General features: G+C 31.5%; 1 protein-coding gene across 1 annotated transcript in view; it reads right to left on the reverse strand.

The window, feature by feature from the left end:
- LOC112687211 (flocculation protein FLO11-like) overlaps nt 1-19471 on the reverse strand; it is a 35797-nt gene extending 16326 nt beyond the window's left edge. The window contains exon 1 of the mRNA XM_025559799.1: nt 19149-19471. The gene's annotated coding sequence lies outside the window, so the exon portion shown is untranslated. The remainder of the gene's footprint in view (nt 1-19148) is intronic.
- Between the last annotated feature and the right edge of the window lie 1745 nt (nt 19472-21216).

Below are 21216 nucleotides of genomic sequence, written 5' to 3' on the forward strand. Positions count from 1 at the left end.
TAATAATAATAATAATAATAATAATAATAATAATAATAATAATAATAATAATAATAATAATAATAATAATAATAATAATAATAATAATAATAATAATAATAATAATAACAGTCTGATTACATAATATTACATAATGTAATTACAATTATAATGCATACATATATAGTGGCAGATTTTCAGTATTGGGGGAAGGATCCTGATAAATAATATTTTGTCAACAGGCATTATTTATATTAAAAAAACTATTGACAGTAATTTTATTATTGTATTATATTGATATAAATATGTTATTAATATTAATAACATTTTATTTATGATATTCTAATGACGAGTGTTTATTAAATATTTCAAACGTGTGGCTCCAATTATCAAATTGTTTTAACACGAGACTACCTAATACTTGATAGTCGACTACACATTAAGATTTAGAAAATGCTACACAAAATTTGCAAAATGAATCATCTTGTATTACTGAATACGAAAACCACGAAAATCGCATTAACCATGTATACTGACATTTAAGATTTTATATCTTTTTCTTTTTTTCCAGAAGTAATAGATTTTATTGGAAATTTATAATTCATTTCCGGTGCCCAAATTTTATTTAATATGCCAATCAATTGATTTTGTAAGAGTAATTTGTTACAGAGGAAACTAAGATCATAATTTCTATGAGTTAAAGACAAATAAGGATTTGTAAAATCTAGTCCAACTTTTTTTGGACTACTAATATCACTTTGCGAGAAATTATTATTGTAAAAAATTGATCTCTTAGTTGATATACATTCTTCTAACATATTATTTTGAATAATATTATATGAATCAGCTGTTACGGTAGGTTTTGAAAAAAAATGTTGTATATATAACTGTTTTTTAGAAAACATCTTATATGAAAACTAATAACATACGAAGTACGATTTTCCGTTTGTCTGTGTTAGTCAATATGTCAAATGTAATCACTGAATACAATCCATATAATATACAGCTATCGTACGGTCGATCATAGTCATAACGATTAAGTTAAATATATCAAGGCACCAACGAAAATGCAGCGATTTCATGAATGCTGTACAATAAAAAGTCATGTGAGGTTCGGGATTTCCTATTAACAAATTGGTGAACATGGTTATTTATAATTCTTTTAGCATAGTTATAAATAATCACTGATCAAACTGTTGAAACAAAATGTGATTCGGGTGATCGTAAATTATACAAATAATACAAAATCTAATAGTTGATAAATTTATAAAAAAAAATTTAATTACATATTATATTTCAACATATTATTTATATTAATTTCATATAATGTAAGATTAAATCGGCGTCTGGGAGGAGTTTAGACCCCATGGACCTCCCCCGTAAATCTGCAACTATATATATACATTTAATCGATATGAAAGAAAAGTAAAGGTTACATAAATGTTACATAAAAAATAAAAATAAATTATAAAAAAACTGTATTAAAAAATCTATGGCTAATATACGGTTAAAAGGAGATTACTCGGTGGGATCGCGTTGGATGACGCGCGTAAAAATAACTTCACGGAAGATTAAGATAGAATCTCCATATCACATTATTAATACAATGGATTGTCATTGAAACTACGAAAACATCAAAATCGTATAATTGGACAAAAGTGGTATTGCGCAACAACGGCACCGGTACGAAACTAGAACACGTTATAAACATATTATTGTATGCACTGATATGGACGAGCATGTTCTTATAGTAAATTCTGATAACCGTTTAACTATCGTTGTTAATATCGGCGCATCTTAATGGACAATGAGAGAGAGAGAGAGAAAGAAGAGACATTGATTGGAATCTAGCCCGTGCGGATCGTAAATTTCTACGGCGCGACAGTTATAGCGATTTCTATACAGTTTTTCAGTTAACGCGCACGCGCGCGCTCGCACTACCGTTTTCTTAATTGTAAATTATACACATCTCCTACAAGACGAATCGAGTACCAATAACGAACGCGAACCATTAAAATTGACAGCAATTGCCACATGATCGCCATGTCGCGTACCTAACGGTTTTGTCAAACGGTAAAGTGTACGTCAAAAAAAAATAAAAAATAAAAAAAGTATAAATAAAACTCGAGATTATAAAGCCGGTTTCGTTTGTTTCCAACATCGATGCGAGATTATAAAGAAAAAAAATACATTCTACTTCGCACTTAACCTGCGGATTTAATTGCAAATTCCCATATATATATCATCAATTCGTTCCGTTTTCATACCATAATATGTATGTAATGAATTATTAAGCAACTATAATTGTTTAAAATAAGGATAATGCGATAAGGACCAATGTTATGCAATGTTTGAAAGACGGTTTGGCACCACGATGAGCGGCCGATTGGAAATAAATGCCATCATGGGGGGAAAAGTTAAATATCTATTACGAAACAATAGAAGTTTAGCAGCGTTGGCAAAGGATCGTAATGGTTTTTTATCAGTCAAAAAATACAACGAAGAATAATTAGACGTTTATGCGTGTAGGCATTTTAGTGTAGGAAAATAGAAGTAAAAAACAGGCGATAATATCTCACTCTAGCTACCGTTAACACAAACACGGTCGCCTGCGGATTTTACAGGTGATCCCCTTCGTGGATTATTTATTTTCTTGTATTTCCGACGGGGGTTTGAACAAGAAATCAAACAACCCAAAAATCGAAATTAATTCAAATAAACATTTATACCGCACGAACGCGTACACGAAATATGACAGAATCGTAGTACACAACATATATCGGCAGCGACTCCAAGAAAAAAAAATGCTCTCAATGCATCGCGCATGTAAAACCGCGACGATGTATAACATAGCGGACGTAACTTTTGTACACGACTGTACAAGGACGTACAGGTTAGATATTATATTACGCGAAAGCGGTACGATTATTCCCAAAAATGTTGATCGGCCATGCGGATCGATCGGTTTGGGTTTCACACGCTGCACCAGTCCCACGCGTAACGCTATGAAAATTCCTGCGCAGCATCATCGCGGACGCGATATTTATCTATTTTTTGTCGTTGTTTCCATTCGACACACACGCAACATTACGTATCGGTTTTTTTACCCCCTCGACGAAACTTGGTCGCACGCATAATGCTTACAAATCTATTAGATCGTATCGTATCATCCATGTTCATAACATGTACATACAATACGGAACATGCGTGTGCATGAGATACTTTCCAAAGTTAAACCAGCGCGTAGAGCAGAATACAACCGTGTAAACGTACATAACGCACTGTTTGTTATTAAATATTATTGTAATATACGAGGGAGTGAGGACCGACCGTGAGAACGTTGAACGTGTTACGATTCACACACCTTACAACGGACACGCGATAACATATATTTCATTGTGACGACGTGTTCACGTAACAAGTTACAGTGTCGAGACCGCAGTCGCCACCGCTGCCGTTATGATGACATCTTACGTCCGACGCGCAGCATCGAGTGCGGCGGATGTGCGCTCGCAGACGCGTGTAACCACCAAATGTTAGAGCTAACCGAAATGAATCGAATGAAACGCGACTTCACTAGCGTCAACAGCTCGAATTACTACGGGGTAGGAATAATTACAGGAATAATCAAACGTGATCGATTTCGTACGTACACATCTCACGTGGAATAGCATGGTATAAACCTAACCACGTACTAAATTTTCACTCGTCCGGGAATGGACCGTAAAACTATCTCCGACTACCGTTTCCGAAACATAAATATACGTATATAAACATCAACACCATAACACACGCGGTAAATGCGTTAATAATATTATGACGGAAAACGCGCGCCTGTGTTGTCGGAGAAGTGCTTTTCGAACAATTACTGTATACGTCGTTTTCCACTGTTTGTCGCGAAGCAGCTACGCGAGAGCTATTTTTATTTTTTTAATATTTCAACCCCTAGCAATTTTTATGTATAATGTATCATACAGAACTGTTATAAGTATAACCACGCAGAAGAGTGTTTCAGATGTCGCCGCATTGGTAAAAACGCGAGATTTACGATCTCTTCGGTATGTGTACATTTTTTACGAGTTCCAACAGCAACAACAATAATATAACGCGAAAAATGATGCAACGAATTAATGTGATGTCAAAATGTTATCATGTAAAAAACATCATTTTGTGTCACTATAAAAATATGTACTTGCGTGTTATAATGTAATTTATGGACGAGATAAGAATATAACATCACAATTATTTATAATTATTATTATCTACCAGCAATGCAAAACTCAATATTTTAAAACGATTTGAATACGCAACGCCAACATTGTTTTATGCGTCATATTGTCTACATCAGTATATTACAATTTACCCCTTAATTTACAATACTATAAAATAAAAATTATAATAATTAATTATTAAGGTTTTTTCGTGAACTTTTGTATACTGACAAAAGCTAAACGTGTCGATGTATTATTATTATTTTACACAAACACACATACATATATATAAATCATGTGGTCGTGATTTATACCAATATAAATTCAATGATTTCAGACTGAATTTCTTCTTCAAACACCAAAAAATATATGTACAATTCTGTGCGATTCACGAGAAAAAAAAAAGATTTAATAAAATACATCAGTTTTCAGATCGTTGAATTTAATTATAATATATGACTATACGATTATACATATTCTATGATACTAAGTCCATTGTTTACATTAACATATACATTCAAGAAGGATATTATTGAACATTTTTTAACATTTTTTAACTTAGATTTAATTATACAACAATAAAGACCGTTCTTTGTTACAATATTATCAATATATGAAGGTCCGATCATCAGCATAGCCACTTCAGAAAAATAGTACTAAACCTTGACAGTATTTTGTACAACAAAAATAGAATGTTGTACACCCACCCAAACCCGAGAAAACTCGATTTTTCTATGGTCATCGTATTTTATACTGCGCCTACTACCTATAATAGCTACAATGCTGTACAGTTATACTGTATTACTAAAATAATGTGACATAAGTTAATAATACATTTTGAATAGGTATCAATAAACCGAGTTTTACTTTACCCCGCACTATATTTCATAATAGTATATGGTGGACTAAATGTAAATGAAAATAATTAAAGACAGAAAAACCCCTATTTCTGGTTTGTTCATGTATCTTGTATTATTTGACTAGATGTTTATTTTACACATGGTCATTTCCGAAAATGCAAATGAATATTTTGTTGGACAGTCGAATAGTGTGATCCAAACTGTGGATACTGTTTATGATATATACTTTCTTTTGTTACCTTCTCAAATAATTATAATCAGTGTTGTTTAATTTTTATTGGATTATAGAAGGTAGGTAAAATTTATGTATATCATAAGTTATTACGTTTCTTTTGATATTATTATCTTACTTGTATACAGTATAACATACGTATTTTGTTAACTTAAAATAATAGGTTCTATTATGAAACTAGAGATGAAACCAGAGGAAGGAAACCTAAAACTATTAATGATATAGATAGTTAAATAATGAAATTTAGAGATCAGAATGTCCTGGAAAATAATAGTAAGTAAAATAGTTTTATGATTTTTATATATTTTATTTAGATATGTTTATTCTGACGATTATTTTAATTAATTAATTAATAACATATTGTTATTTTTACATACTTTTCATTTTAAATAAAACAAAATACCTACTAAACGTAAACTAACCTCTTCTCTAGGATTACATCTACTTTCTCTAAAACATATAATAAAAACTATATTATGTCTATCACAACCCAAGAAAACATTAAAGATAGCTACCAATTAAAGTAAGTATTGTAATTGATTAATAAACATTTAATTAAAAACATATAAGTATTACATTGTATAGTAATAGTAAATAATAAGTACATATACACCACAATTTTACAATATTCACCAACAACACGATAAAGGTAGGTGCCTATAGTTACAAATAATAGATTTCAGAACAGAAATAATGCATAATATATATGAATAGTTTGGAATTAAGATATTAAAAAGATTAGAATTTTGGTTAGTGAACGAGCTACGTTTCTCAGTATATAACCAGAACGCGGATCGAAAAATCGGGTTTTCTCGTGTTTTTTTTTTTTTTTTTGAGGAGGGGGGTATAACATTTTGTATAATATGCCTAAGTATAAATACATATATTATTGTTTTTAATAATATAAAGAAATAACTAATAATATACATAATACTGTATAAGTTGAATTTCAATTTTATAATAATTGGTTACTGGCCGTGGTGCTGGGGATACGCATCCCCAGCACGGCCATAGAAAAATCGGATTTTCTCGGGTTTGGATGGGTGTAAAAAAATGGGTTGTACAAAATTGTACAAAAAAAAGTACAAAATACTGTCAAGGTTGGTACTATTATTCAAAAGTGGTCGTGCTGGTGTATTATATGAGTGTATAAACTAGAAAATTTCGAGAGGCAACGCATATTTTACAATATATTTCTTATACGCTATTAATGGTATTTAGATCATACTTTAATCAAAGTCTTAATTGGATATGATCTAGTGACAGTTAAGTTGTTATGCACGTATTTTTAATAAGTAATAATAAATGAAATAGTAATTTGTAATTCCCAATTACCCGTTATTAATTGTTGAGTTATTTAACAAGAAAACAAATTAGATATTATTATAATACAAAATGCACCTAAAACTTAAACATGTTTCACATTGACGTAGGCGTAACATAGAATAACCTCAGGTTATGTTATGAATATATACATCAAAGTAAGACTTTCAGAAACATATGTTTAGTTTAGAAAACGTGCAGGACTTGGGTTTTCAAAACGTTATATAGAATTAAAATTAAAATAATAAAATTATTATAAACGGTGAAGTTAACGAAATAAATGAACAAAAACGAGTACGGGAGTTATAATTAATTTTCATTTTAATAATTTGTATGTGCATAGACATTCGCATTCTCACGTGCAATTGCTACCACCGATACACGTCTATTGTTTTTTCTGTATTAGAAAACCAGTTTCAGACGCTCGATTTTTTCAATGAAAATCTTGTTATCAACAATAACAATCGTTAGAAAGCTAAAGAAAGCGACCGGGAAGACTAATGCAGGCCAGTTTCCTGGGCAGACAACTGGTTAACCTTTTCGACCGACATGTAATTAATATAGCCACCTTTGTGTATAAGTGTACGACATATAATCGCAATAAACTAAATAATTATTACATTTAATGTAATGTAATACATTTTAATGCAGTGGTAATAAAGTAACACATTTTCGTATAGGCAAAATCACCAATGATTCATTATACTGGTCCAAGTCTTGGTCCTTAACCAGTATGGTTGTTGGATCTTTGATGTACTTCCCTCAGATTAATTGAAATAACCTCTGAAATAAGACAAAAATCGACCATAAAAATATAAATTTCACTTTTGCCACCCGACGAGTTGGAAAACGATAACAACTCTTGTAAATAATAATCATTCAATTCAGATCACCGATATGTTTATAAAATAATACTGATTTATTTTCCGTAATCTTTTGCGCGTCCGTCTTAAAAGCAACAGTGAAAAACTTTCAATTCACGAAACGTTATGGAACGAATGTTTTTTTCATCTTGAACCGTTAACACATATAATATATATACTGAATTAGTTGAAGTGACTTTTCATGATGATGTGTTATTAGTTTCGACTGAATAACAACACCGTGTAAATTTCATGACGTGTAGATAAAAATAATATGCATACACGACGACCGTAAAAATAAAAAAATAAAATAACAAGAATTTGAATGGATGACGTGTAGTATATTTCACAAACCATGTTTTTTTTTTTTTTTTTATTTACAAGAATATTATGATACCACATTAATGTTAGCTTTTAAAATTTAATTGCGCATTTTATTAAAATTAATAATTATATTGAAAGCGAGTACGTTTCTCAAGCATATTGACACAGATTGGAGTCAATTAAGACGAAGAAAGTAATACGTTAAAAAACAAGTTGTTGCTACAGTATACGGAATATATTATAATAACACATTATATTATATTAATGAATTTAGGTATATTAAATACAAGTGCTTATGTTGATAATATTTCACTAACTTTCGAAGTACAATTTTTTTTTCTTTCATAAGAACCAGACATATATTCTATGTTATTGTTATTAATACTACCCATAACATAAAAAAATGATTACTCATAGATGAAACGTTCTTAAAAAATCGGTCTCGCCAATTATGGGAAAAATATGAATAATATACGTGTATATATATACAGTGTATAATGTTATAACGTATATGTTATATCACTTGACAAGCCCAGTTTTTCGCCTACAAAAAACAAATACATCAAGATGGCACTTATACCTAACACGTAATTCACATAATCATAGTCTATTTAAATACATGTTATTTACATAAGTTATATTCGAAATTTGTCATTAAAGAATAGATTTTCGTTAAAAAACTGAGAGCGATTTGCATTTTTTGCGTTAACGTTTAGCGATTTAGCGATTAGTATAAAAATAGTAAAAAATAGTATAAAAATACATGTATAGTGGTCCAACCAAACGCATATCAAACTAAATAATAACAGATATTTAAGATATGTAACATGAACTCAACTTAAAATCTTTACTAACAGGAAATATTGTCAAGAACAACTAATGTTCAATTTAGAGAGATTAAATATTATTTTGTTATTTTTTTACTTATAATGTATGTATAATAATAATTACTAGTGCATATTTTATAACAATAGTCATAAATAATATTCTAACATATATACAGTGGCGATGCGAAGAATTATTTTCGAGGTTCAAGTCTCACAGCTCAAGTATTTTTAGGAGCCAGGGGCGTGAGTATGTTGTGTTTGATCAACAATTAACAATCATTTTAAATGTATTAAATAATTTAAGACTAATACTGATGGATTGGTCTTAGTATGTGTGTCCAAACGAATTGGGGTTATGTTTGAAGCGTTTTAAAATGAACTAAGTGTTCCTAATTTTCTGCAAAAGGTATTTTGTCATTTTAGTCGCCGATCGAACAAGAAAAGGAAAATAAAAATGAACACGCGCGATTTAAAAACGTATGAAAAATCGCTAAAGTCTCTTCATCAAAATCAGTGGCCGACATTGTGCGTTTAAAATCGCAGAAATAACTAGAAATCGTTTTCGGTAGGGCCACGTCTTTATAATTCACTTCGCGTTTACGAAGATATTATTATAGCTGTATGTAGGTAAAGATTTTATGACACTGATGTAACGGGTATTTATGAATAGCATAATAGAGCATATACATACATTTAAGGTAAAATTTGGGACCGAAATCGCCATCAAAATACCAATCGTGGATTTAGTGCACACAACCCTCAAATTCATATGAATCGCTAACTGCAGAAACGGGACAAGTCCATTTTTATTAAATTTGATTTTATTATCATTTTTTGTTCAGTACACGTAAATACATCGTTTACTGTAGGAAGGAGTGAAATCCGACTATTCAAACGCTAAATATAGCGTTTGGAAATTTCACTTTACTGCAGAAAGGGAACATATCATGTTCAGTTTTTCATCATTCCTGAAAAATTAGGAAAAGTGGACTTGTCCCGTTTCTGCAGTTAGCTATTCATATATTTCCATACCGAATACTTTGTAGAAACGCACTAATTATAATCTTCAATAAAACTTTGGAGCGAATTCATCGATCATTTACACTACATTATCTCGTAACTACAAGTCATCGTAAGATATAAAAACGTTTGTTGCATATATTATGCGATATTCGGCTAAGAATTGTTTCCGGGAAAACGCGTGTACAACGTGATCGTAAAATATACACGCGCGAGCACACTATAAACGCTTAGTACCAACCTACCGATACTGCAGATATTATGTGTTCGTCTTACATACGAGCATGGGCACAACTAGAACCCAAATATTGGGGATGCTAAGATTGCATAATTAAATTAAATGATATTTAACTGTAATTATTATAGATTATATGGATCTGAAAAAACAGGAGTGCTATATTTGAACTCAAGGGTGATAACAACTCTATTGCGCCTCCCCTCCCCCTAGTTGCAACTATACGTATGAGAGAGAGACAACTATTAAAAAAAAATCGTTAAAACGTAAGGAAAAATAAATCGAAAACGACGAATTACCTCGAGCATTCATAATATAGATTTCACATACATATTTCAAAAAATAATACATGTGTATAATATAGTGGATACATGTACGATATTATATGTTTATAAACTAATATTGGTGGATTTCAATAATAATGAAAAGGTATTTAGACTTATATTTAGGTCGTCACGCAGCGGCGACAGAAGTATGCCGTAAAAATATAAAATAATAAATAATTAAATATTCATTAGATATTTTATTATTATAGAACTCGTTCTGGGGGATTCACGTGCATTTTTGTCCAATAAAATATTAAGTTCGGATAAAACGTTTCAAAAAGTCTATTATTGAACGTACGTAAACAGGATATATAGCCACAATTAAGCTGGTTACACACTACGCATTTCAGAGCGTTTTAGACGCGACGGTCGAACGCCAAAAATCAAACACGCCTCAACATATGGTCATGTTCGCACCAAGGTAAAAACCGCGAATTCGAACGCTTCAAAACGCACAGGTTTAATTAAAAAAGGTTCTGGATGCGACAACATCTAAAATTAAACATTGTATTTTTCATGTTATATTCAAACTGGGCGTTTGCGACGTCGCGTTTTGCAGCGTTTCGGTTTATAATCAATTTATTTGGTAACCAGACGTCGACTTACTGTGCAATATCCACCACCTCAAGTTGGTCACATGGTAATCAAAGTTTTTTAAAGTTACCAAGTTATCAAGTGATGGAATGGATATACGAAAATACTTGAAGAATTCTTCTGGATACTGCCTCAATGCAGAAAAAATAACTTTATATTGATCTTCCTGAGGCCTTTTAAGGTTAGTGGGTGCACCATCGACGATTAGTTACTATTTTTTTTCTCTCCTTACGTTGTTGCAAATTTTTATACAATGCATAAACCAAACAAGCTGCTTCGCATCATCTAATGTATTTATATATAATCCGTTTAACGTTTTAATTTTAAAACATATTACAAAAGTAACAAAAACGTTGTACGATATGTACACGAATACGTTTAAATACCAAATGACAGTATTTTGGACAACGAGGTTAGGTCACACCATTTCCCGCGTGTACGCTATCAACAGATACGTATCAATGCTCGTTAAAAAATGATTAACAATTAATCTTGGTGATCTATAAATTTCTATTATTTTATAATTTTGTAGGTTAAATTTAAAATTAATTTCAATGGAATTACAATCGGTTATAATACTATTAAAATCATATTAAAATCAGTGATTATGATTATATTCCTTATAAAAATAGCTTTACCATCAGCTTTCTTTAATAAACCTAAAAAATATTATGTCTTATATCCATTAGTATAAGCATTAGTATTAGTCCCAATCAGAATAATTATATCAAACGTTCGTAGAATTGTATTTACATAAACCAAAAATTCGTTTAAGTGTAAATTCATACTACGAATATTGCATTGAAAGACTTCAACGAAACCCTAATTACCGCTCTTTTGCAATACAACGTGATAAACATAAAACGTCTTAGCTCAGCACATGTGCTTTGTTCGACCGTAATACGAAAACACACGGACTGTGTATATTCAAGAGGCGGTGACGTACGACTCGTAAAAATAAACATGTACACCGCACCGGGTTAACCCAGTGAAAGAAAAATATTCCGTTATACGTGTAAACCGGTACCATTCATGTATATATAATGTGAAACCAGCAACACACCGTAAGTCTCTAAAAGGACCATTATTCAGGATTGTCACGGTTAACAACAATAACTATACATATGTGAATTCGACAACGATTACGATGATAATGATGATGATGATGTGTATATAATGATGATCTACTGATATTGCAAGTGAACGCGCACAATATTTACCACGACGGTGTAGGTGGTGTTTATTATATTTCCCTGATTGCACGTACGGGGGGGGGGTCGCATTAATTTATTTTGTGTATTCAAAACAAGAAAAATAAAACAAAATATTACTAACTGTGGTTCTTCATCCCACAAGATCGCGAATTATTATCATACTTGTGGGAATACAGCGAAGATCGTAAGAAAGGGAAAAAGAAAAAATCGAAACACGTAGAATGCCTCCGTCGTAGGTCGCGCACAGTCGTTATGTGTACAAATACACATATAATGCACAACATACAGTATATACTTATATGTACATACATTGTCACTGGTCCAGAACGAGCGCAAAATCGTACAAGTGCGCGCGCGCGTTTTTTTTGCACTTCGTTACGTTTAATTTAATTTACTATGGTTATTTTTCAGTGTGCAAACGTATTATACTTGTACACAAGATATTACGTTATAAAACGACGATGAAAATAATATTATTATGTTGTGTTTATGTCTGCCATATGCCAGTGAATGGTGTGCGTGTATTATTTGCGTCCGTCTGCGCCGTCGCCGCGGCAACAAAGGGAAAAAAAAACGATTCACCCTACAGATTCGATTCATTAGGGGGACGAAAAGACTTGAACGCTCACATTTGGGGTGAAAATCCGCTTCCACTGCCACCGTCGCCGTTGTCGACGATCAACCCCGCAGATCCTACCGTAACACGAGAAATGGAGGCTTTTCCCTACACACTAAAACCACATATACGTAGTATTGTACTCACGCGCATTCACACGACCCTATAATATATATATATGTATTTATATTTGTCTCCACTGTCATCTGGGGCCAGTTACCCGAACCGATTTTCAATGTACATTACAGTCAATTTTAGACGAAAATATCTGTGAACTAAGAATATAATTCTTCACCCGGTTACCACCAGGATAGTTACCCTGATGTAGGAAGCAACGCGGGTTAAACCGATAATGCGTAAAATACAAGTTAATTTAAAAGAAAAAAAGAAAAACTAGAAGTATATATTAAAATAAAAGTTTTATGATTACAAATAAATAAACATAAAAAAAAAGCCTATTGCAAAATAACAATTAGGCAATAAAAAAATTACAAATTCTACCACAATATTATACTGACAACATAAATTTAGGTGTATTATACACAAATAGCAACGTTGCTCAGCCTAAGCATGTATATAGGTATACGATCAGGAGTCAATAGACTTTGTACCCGTTTACGGGTAACGAACTAAAAAAAAAGAAAAGAGAAACGCGTACAAGTTTCATATGCGATCGACTTGGCATGTTAAAAATTCTACATCACATTTCGTAAGAATAGATTCATTGTTTTATATCGTATTGTGCATATGTGTATATAAAAATATGTATTATCATAAGAGTGATAAATTATGTACATGACACACATATTGAGGTATACGAAATAACGACTTATTAATGTTGTCGGTTTTTTAAACGATATTAAATTCTTCGAATATATTGAATAAAAATTGTAAATCATTAATACTAAATACAAAAACTCTAAATTATTTGAGACGTAAAAAGGCCGTACATGTACACAATGTCAGCATGTTAATTTGTTTGTACAAGAAAAATACCGAACATTATTATATATATAACACATTATTATTGCATCTTCACTTTCGAAATAATTATTTTCCATAGAAATTTTACAAAAAAAAAAATAAAAAACATCTAAACTCAAGTTTATATGAAAGAATATCACTTTATTATGCCAATAGTATATCCTTTTATACGTCTATATATTTACTATCAAATAGGAAAAAAACTTTTCCTGTTTATAAACACTTTTTATTCTTTATACTTAATAATGTGGCTGTTAGTTTAAACCTAATGAAAATCTTATCGATTAACCTTACAAATAATTCGTTTAAAGAAACTTATTAATTTATTTATATTTATATTTATCTTATTAAGTTATACAGTCTATTTAATTTACTACTTTACTAAAAATGTCATCTGCTATTAAACTTTTTTGGTATTTGTCATTACTCATTAAAATACCGCAGATTAAATATCCCCAATGAACCAAAAATTAATACCAAATCAACTTCTATTTCAAATTTTTAATACGCAAAGTTTTTATTGAAGAAATACAAAAATCAACTCATTACGATCGAGTTAAAAAAAATGTTTCAATCAGAAATTTAATTCAATCGATTCAATATGATTCCTTTTATATTGATTTCAATGTCATAAAATAAATTAATTTTTTTTTCGTATAGATAAGTACAATATATAATATAATGGAGATAATCGAATATTGATTAATTATCTTGGCTTTTTAATTTGATATACAGTATATTGTGACTCCGTGCTTTAATTTATGACTTTACACGAGTATTATATAAAATATACACGAATACAATTGTATTAAAAAGAATTTTTGCTGAAATTGTAAAATGAAAAAAAACCAAGTATGGTTTGCAATTTAAAAATAAAATATCTGCTCGTCGGGACACGCAGTATTATATTACTATGGGTTCATGATTAGACAATTATTATTATGGATTGTTATGGTATAATAGCTTACACGATTTCCGATCGGTTCGACGATCGAAGTGTCACAAAATTGTTGGCTTTATCACGTATAGTGCATTAATATAGCTGGCTCATTGTTTTGATGAATCGTTTGGAACACCCTGAACAAGTTACACGAACATACATCAAAATTACTAATACCTACACGAAAATCTAATGCGGTGTTAATTTCTCCACGCAAACATGGAACGCGATAAAATTATAATAAAGCTGTTTTAGAGTTCGTATTGAGCACATTGTTCGCACGATCCAACTCTTGCGTATTATTTGTTGTTATTTATTATTATTATTATTATTACCTATTCATATTTTCTTAGGACGAAAACATGACGAGGAACTTCACGTGTTTATGTCGAATTGTTGGTGGAGGAGAAGAGTGAATTATTACACGTAAACGATTTTATGATGCGATCGATACACGCAAGTATATTACAGTATATTTCAGTATATTATTGTATTACTAGTACACCTACTAAAGCACCGTTTACTTTACAAACAAAAGAAAAATCAACATCGTAGACCCACTGCGTGAATTTATAAACATAAGGCACATTAGAACGTAAAGAAAAGTTTCAGTGAGAGGTATTATAAAATTATTATCTATTGTAAGAGTGGCACGGTGAAGTCGTATAATCGCGTAAGTCGAGTTCGTTCCCATAAACAGAGACACATTTTACACATGCGCATGACGGTTGTCCTTATGTACAACTACATGCATATCGAGCAATTAATATTTCATAGAGTATTTTATAAATAAATATAGACCTTATATTATTATATATCATTATCATTAGCTCGTTACTACCTCCTATATCCTTCGATAACATATGATTGTTATTATTGTAAAGGTTTCGACGTTTTGTTCGCAGTAAAATACTTGATGATCATGATTAGCTAGCATCCTTCCGTAATAATATTATTTAATGTCCCGGGGCTATACAATATAAAATATACATACAGAACCAACCAACTGTGGTAATAATTTTTAATTTTAACTAATCGACATATACGCCGTCTCTTCCGGCGTACGAAGTATTGTACTCGATTATTGTACCAGTATTTAAAAATACATAGGTACTAATAAAAAAGTTTTTTCCACAATCACATACTCATAATATGACTACATATAATAAATACTTTCCATATATTAGTCATCGCAAAGATACACATCCATTAATTTATATACATACTTATAAACTATTACAATTTTTATCATAAATGTGAAAATAAGACTAGTGACTAACGATACTCCATAATAAATATTGACTGGGTGTTTAAGATATTTAGTAGGAACATAATATTTATATCGCGCATATTTCAAGTGTTGAACATTGAAATGACTGGAATCAGTACTTTTCTTTATAAACAGCAATACATTTTCCCTAGGTTTTAAAGGTTTTAAAAAATAATAATACACCAATGGCGTATCCAGGGGGTTAGGGGGTTATATCTCCCCAAAAAATGTTAAATGTATATATATTGTCTATTGATTATAATAAAAACACACAAAATTTAAAAAAAAATTAATGTTCATTTTTTATAACCCCTCTCCCCCAAAAAAAATTCTGGATACGCCACGGTAATATACATTTTATAATTTTTTATCGACGTTTTAGCATTTTATGTATATTGAGTTGATTCATTGATACGAAAAATATCTTATTTATATTTTATCCAATTAATAAAGTTGAAATACAAATCATTCAATAAGTATGTACGTAATCACATAAGACTTATTTCCAGAATAAATAATCACAGATTATCATATAATTATGTAAATTGATTATTACTCATACACATATTTGTATTTATTCAAAGATTTTAAGTATTCTAACATTTCCAATACAGTAATATCTTTTTTAAAAAATTTCCAAAACCATTTCGACAATATTGGTAAACACTATTTTCATTTCAAACGTATCTGTGTATCCTACCATATATGCATAAATAAAATACGTTAAAATATGCCTTCACTTTTAACAATAGACTAAATCGTGTTGTCCTAACGATAACCTTTGACCTGTATTTTCGTATACTATTTTCTTTTTTACTATAGGATTGGTAGTAGCATGTTTAATTTTTTTTTTTATAAATTGTTAGATAAAGTGTTTTTTTTTAGTTAAATAAAAGTGGAACGCAAATGGTGGGAAAATATTTAACTAACATTTACAAGTGTACCGTTTCAAGTATAATTTGTGCAAAAAAATGCAAATGACCATGTTAAAATGACGATTCCAGAAATATTTAAATTCCACTATATGTACGTATACTGAATCGATTAATCTGAAATCGTTAATATTGCTTTAATTTCAAAACATTACAACTAAATCATAATTATTAAGTTATTCACGAGGTTGTACATTAGTTAGAAATACATTAAAAAAAATCGAGCCAATTATTTTAAATCGCACTTTTGTTGGACCATGGGGACATTTGGTTTTATTCTATACGACAGATGTTAAAAATATATATTTATAATTTAATGCTCAAATATTATTAATTGACGTAATCGCTTTTCTCTTATCACTATATTGCAGTTAAATGCTTGAATAAATGAGTTGTAATAATGTTTCATTAATGTGTGTCGATAACACATGATGTTTTTCTCAACCATTTTATTCGTAAATTATAACATATTATGTATATTATGAATATATTATAATTTAATTTATAATAATATTTACATGTACACGAGTTAACATATCACTCATACCTATTTGGTTATGTACACAAATCATTTTATTGACTTAGTGTAAGTAGGTACGTTTAATTTTAATCGGTAGTCTTAAAACAAAATTATTTTTTATTTATTTAAAAGCGTACCTAGCATTAATAAACACTTGTTGAGTTATTAAGACGTAATCGATTACTTATATGGATACAGTAAATAAATATTTGAATATTTACTTTTTATATTATAATATTGTAACGACATTTTAAAAATAAAAAAACCATTTCGATTGTATACGCGTATGTTAAATACTATAATCAAAATCATTTGAAAATCAAGGAGTACCTATTATTCTTACACGGATTTTAAAAGCAACATCACGTATTATGTATTATACGACGTCTATCCCGTTGTATACAATGATACATGTTTTCTGCATGGTTATACATTAACATTACATATATTTATAAATATAGACTATATTTTTAGGACTTTTTCGTTATAATAAACAACGGTGTGCACTATTATCAACAACGTTATCAGGCACCAAAAATAGACACATTTTAAACTTAATATAGCATGAAAATCTTTACAAAACACACACACATACATATATATTTAGTATAGTTATTGTTTGAAAACCATAAAAAAAAAACTATTTGAAAATTCCCACCACGACTACGCATAGTTACACACTCACTCGCTTACAAGCGTTATCTCTCGTAAATCGCCGAGACAATGAAATAAAAACCACCTTAACTAAATCGTAGGTGTATAGGCCTACACTTGTTTGATAAGTTAGTAAGACTGAACGTAATATGAACATGATAGCATTGCAAAGTGCAACGTCTTACATACGACAATATCACGTTATAAATAACGACGCCGACCGGTGATAATACATCATCAGTGTCGATATCCATTTTACAGCCACGTGTACTGTAGCGATCCAGGTAGTGTCATCGTTCTCCCTGAAAATGCGCGACCCTACATTTTTCGGACCATTAACATAATAACATAGTAGTTTTTAGTAATAAAAAAAAAAAAAAAAAATGTAAAAGTTCACCGTAGAAACACATTGTTTAGAATAATAGACCAATGGTGCTGTAATATTATACGATAACACTATTCAAAACCTAAATTTTAGTATTATACTCGTATTATTTAAAATTTATAGTTTATAAATTTTATCTTTTTTTTGCTAGGCTCAACCATGTTATTTTGTGGTCTCCTACCTAGTAAAATATCCTGTCGCAGTCACCCCGCGCGTATCGCGAATCTATGTGTGGGCGTAAACCTAAATCCACATCCATGGGTTAAACGTGTGGTGTAAGGAGGTAGCCAGGGTTAGGGGTTACGACCATACGCACGTAATCAAATAATCGTATTACAATGGGATTTACGAATACAAGGTGATTTACGTGCATAAGTATATATAATGCATCTCACGTTGGGCTTTTTTTTTTTTATTATTATTATTATTTTCCGTGCGCATAAGTACTTTTTTCATAGGTTTCTCATAGTTAGTTGTGTGTCGAAACTGCGACGGCACCGGCACCAGAATGCGGTCAAACGGGTTTCGCGCGCCACCGTCGCCCAACCGGTGGCGGGAACGACGTGCGGGTGGGTAAACGCACGCATACACCGGTGCATTTACTTCGGTACGCAAACGTACATAAACAGGCCCGTGGACGAAACTGTCCCGTAAAAACTAATGAACGTCTACTACGCCCAACCCGTCCCTTTGCACCCCACGTCCAACTGTCAACGTCAAACACGGTGAACAGTCATTGGCCCTGAACACGTTTGCCGCTTTTTTCACCGCGGTACGCCTTCGACCTGGACGTGTCCGTGATAATATTATAACTCCAAAAGAAATTCGTAAGCACTTACTCGTACGACGACGATGTGTATTTGTGTGTGTGCCGAAGATATTCCTTTACGAGTTTTTGAGAAACAAGCTTCCGGCAAACCGATTAGGATCGGCAACTTAAAAAGCACAAAAACATAAACTACACGATTAAACGAGCGTATTATTATTGAAAACAGCGCAGTCAGCTGTCGACTAAACACTTAATAGACGAGAGGAGGAAAAAACGCGAAGAACTAAAATGTGTAAAAAAATTTAAAAAAAAAAAAAAAAAAACCGATAAACCGAAAACACGTACAGCACTATCAACGACGCAAAACTATCGCGGTCGCGTACTAACTGGCAACCGAAACGTGAGAACAGATGGAACTAGCCTGCTGCGACGCGAAACGACCAGCTGTTATTATTCCGGTTTCAGCGAATCGGTCGATGCGTGTCCACCGCCATCTAGCGGTACCCTCGTCGGCTAACACGATCACGACACTTTATTACGGAGTCCAAGCAATAAATAAGATTATTTTGTTATTAATATATTATATGTTTTTGCTACAGCGGTTATAATTTAGAAGTAGACGGATAAGGCCGCACCTACATTGGATCCGTATTTCTCCCGATCCGATCCGATTCGTCGTCGTCCGACTATCGGAATCCGATGACGTCCGACGTGAGTGCCTACATTGGTTCCGTCGAAATCCTTCGACGTCCGTCGAGATCCGTTTAACTGCAGTCTGTATAGGAAGCTATTACAGTCATTATTTTCAGATTAAATACGCGTTGAAGTGGAAAAATCAGACTGAAAATAAACACGTTTGATCGGACGTCGGATCGGATCGGATCGGGAGTCACCAGGAGTCGTCGGATCGGAAGTTCCGTTACCAGTGTAGACACTTACATTACAATTAGGTGTTTGTTTTTTCTCCGACAATCGGACGACGATGGATCGGATCGGATCGGAAGAAATACGGATCCAATGTAGGTGCGGCCTAACGCGGGAAAATATTTCTCTAGTTAATATTAGTCATTGATTTATTTACATGACGGGACGAATCCGAACTAGAACAGTAAATCATTTAAAATTTGTATATTCTATAATTAGGCACGTACTTGATGAGTGAAAACGGACACTTACATTGATATGTTTTGTTATAAAACGCTGACAATGACCAACAATTTGGCATTTGAACAAATAAAGAGAAATCGGCGTGTTCTGAACAGTAGCGGCTCGTAGTAAATATTATGGGGAGACTTAAATTGTTTAACGTAAACTCCATGCAACAACGAACGAAAAAAACACTTTTGTTGGAAAATCAACTTTACTTAATACTTAATTTAATAATCGGTTAATATTTTTATTTTAATTTAATTGTAAATATTTTTATAACCCAAATCTACAATTTTTTTATTTGCGAATTCGCAGATGACGGTGTACAGCGACTAACGACAGCGCGATGGCACGGAAATCATTGTCGTGAACCCGATTTCAATAGTCTATAATACGTGGATTATTCTCTCCGGTCTCCTTCGATATAAACTTGTAAATATTGTGAAATTAATGTTGTTATGTATTTTTATGTTTGTAATTATTAAAATTTAAAACATTTTTAAAGGCCAAAGATACAACTTCGTGGACCGATGAAATACATAGATTTTTCCAAGATGAGAGCCTGTTTGATATGACAATTACCGTGGGTTGGCATATTAATTGTAGAATCTGATACCCAGAAATTTATCAAATGGGATTTGAATGAGAAAAGTAGAAAAATTAAAAAAGTTCCAAATTCAAGTAAATAGTTAATCGATTTTTAATCGTAAAATAATACGTAGAATCATTAAGTAAAGCTTAATAGAAAAGAGGGTCTGAATTCTCCTTTGGGTAGATGAAGATGATCCAAGGACTTATAGTATGTTACGGTTTAGTCCAAGCTGGTGAGAAAATACTGCAGATTCTAGGGCGAAATGGTTTAATTTATGAGCCGCATTTACAGCACGTAATTTTATACATGTAAAATGAACTGAATGAAAAATAAATAATATATCGATTGTATTTAAAAACGATCAAATATAAGGGATGTATTTATTTACAAACAATTC

Source organism: Sipha flava, unplaced genomic scaffold, assembly GCF_003268045.1.
Source record: "Sipha flava isolate LNK unplaced genomic scaffold, YSA_version1 109_pilon_pilon, whole genome shotgun sequence".
Taxonomy (NCBI): domain Eukaryota; kingdom Metazoa; phylum Arthropoda; class Insecta; order Hemiptera; family Aphididae; genus Sipha; species Sipha flava.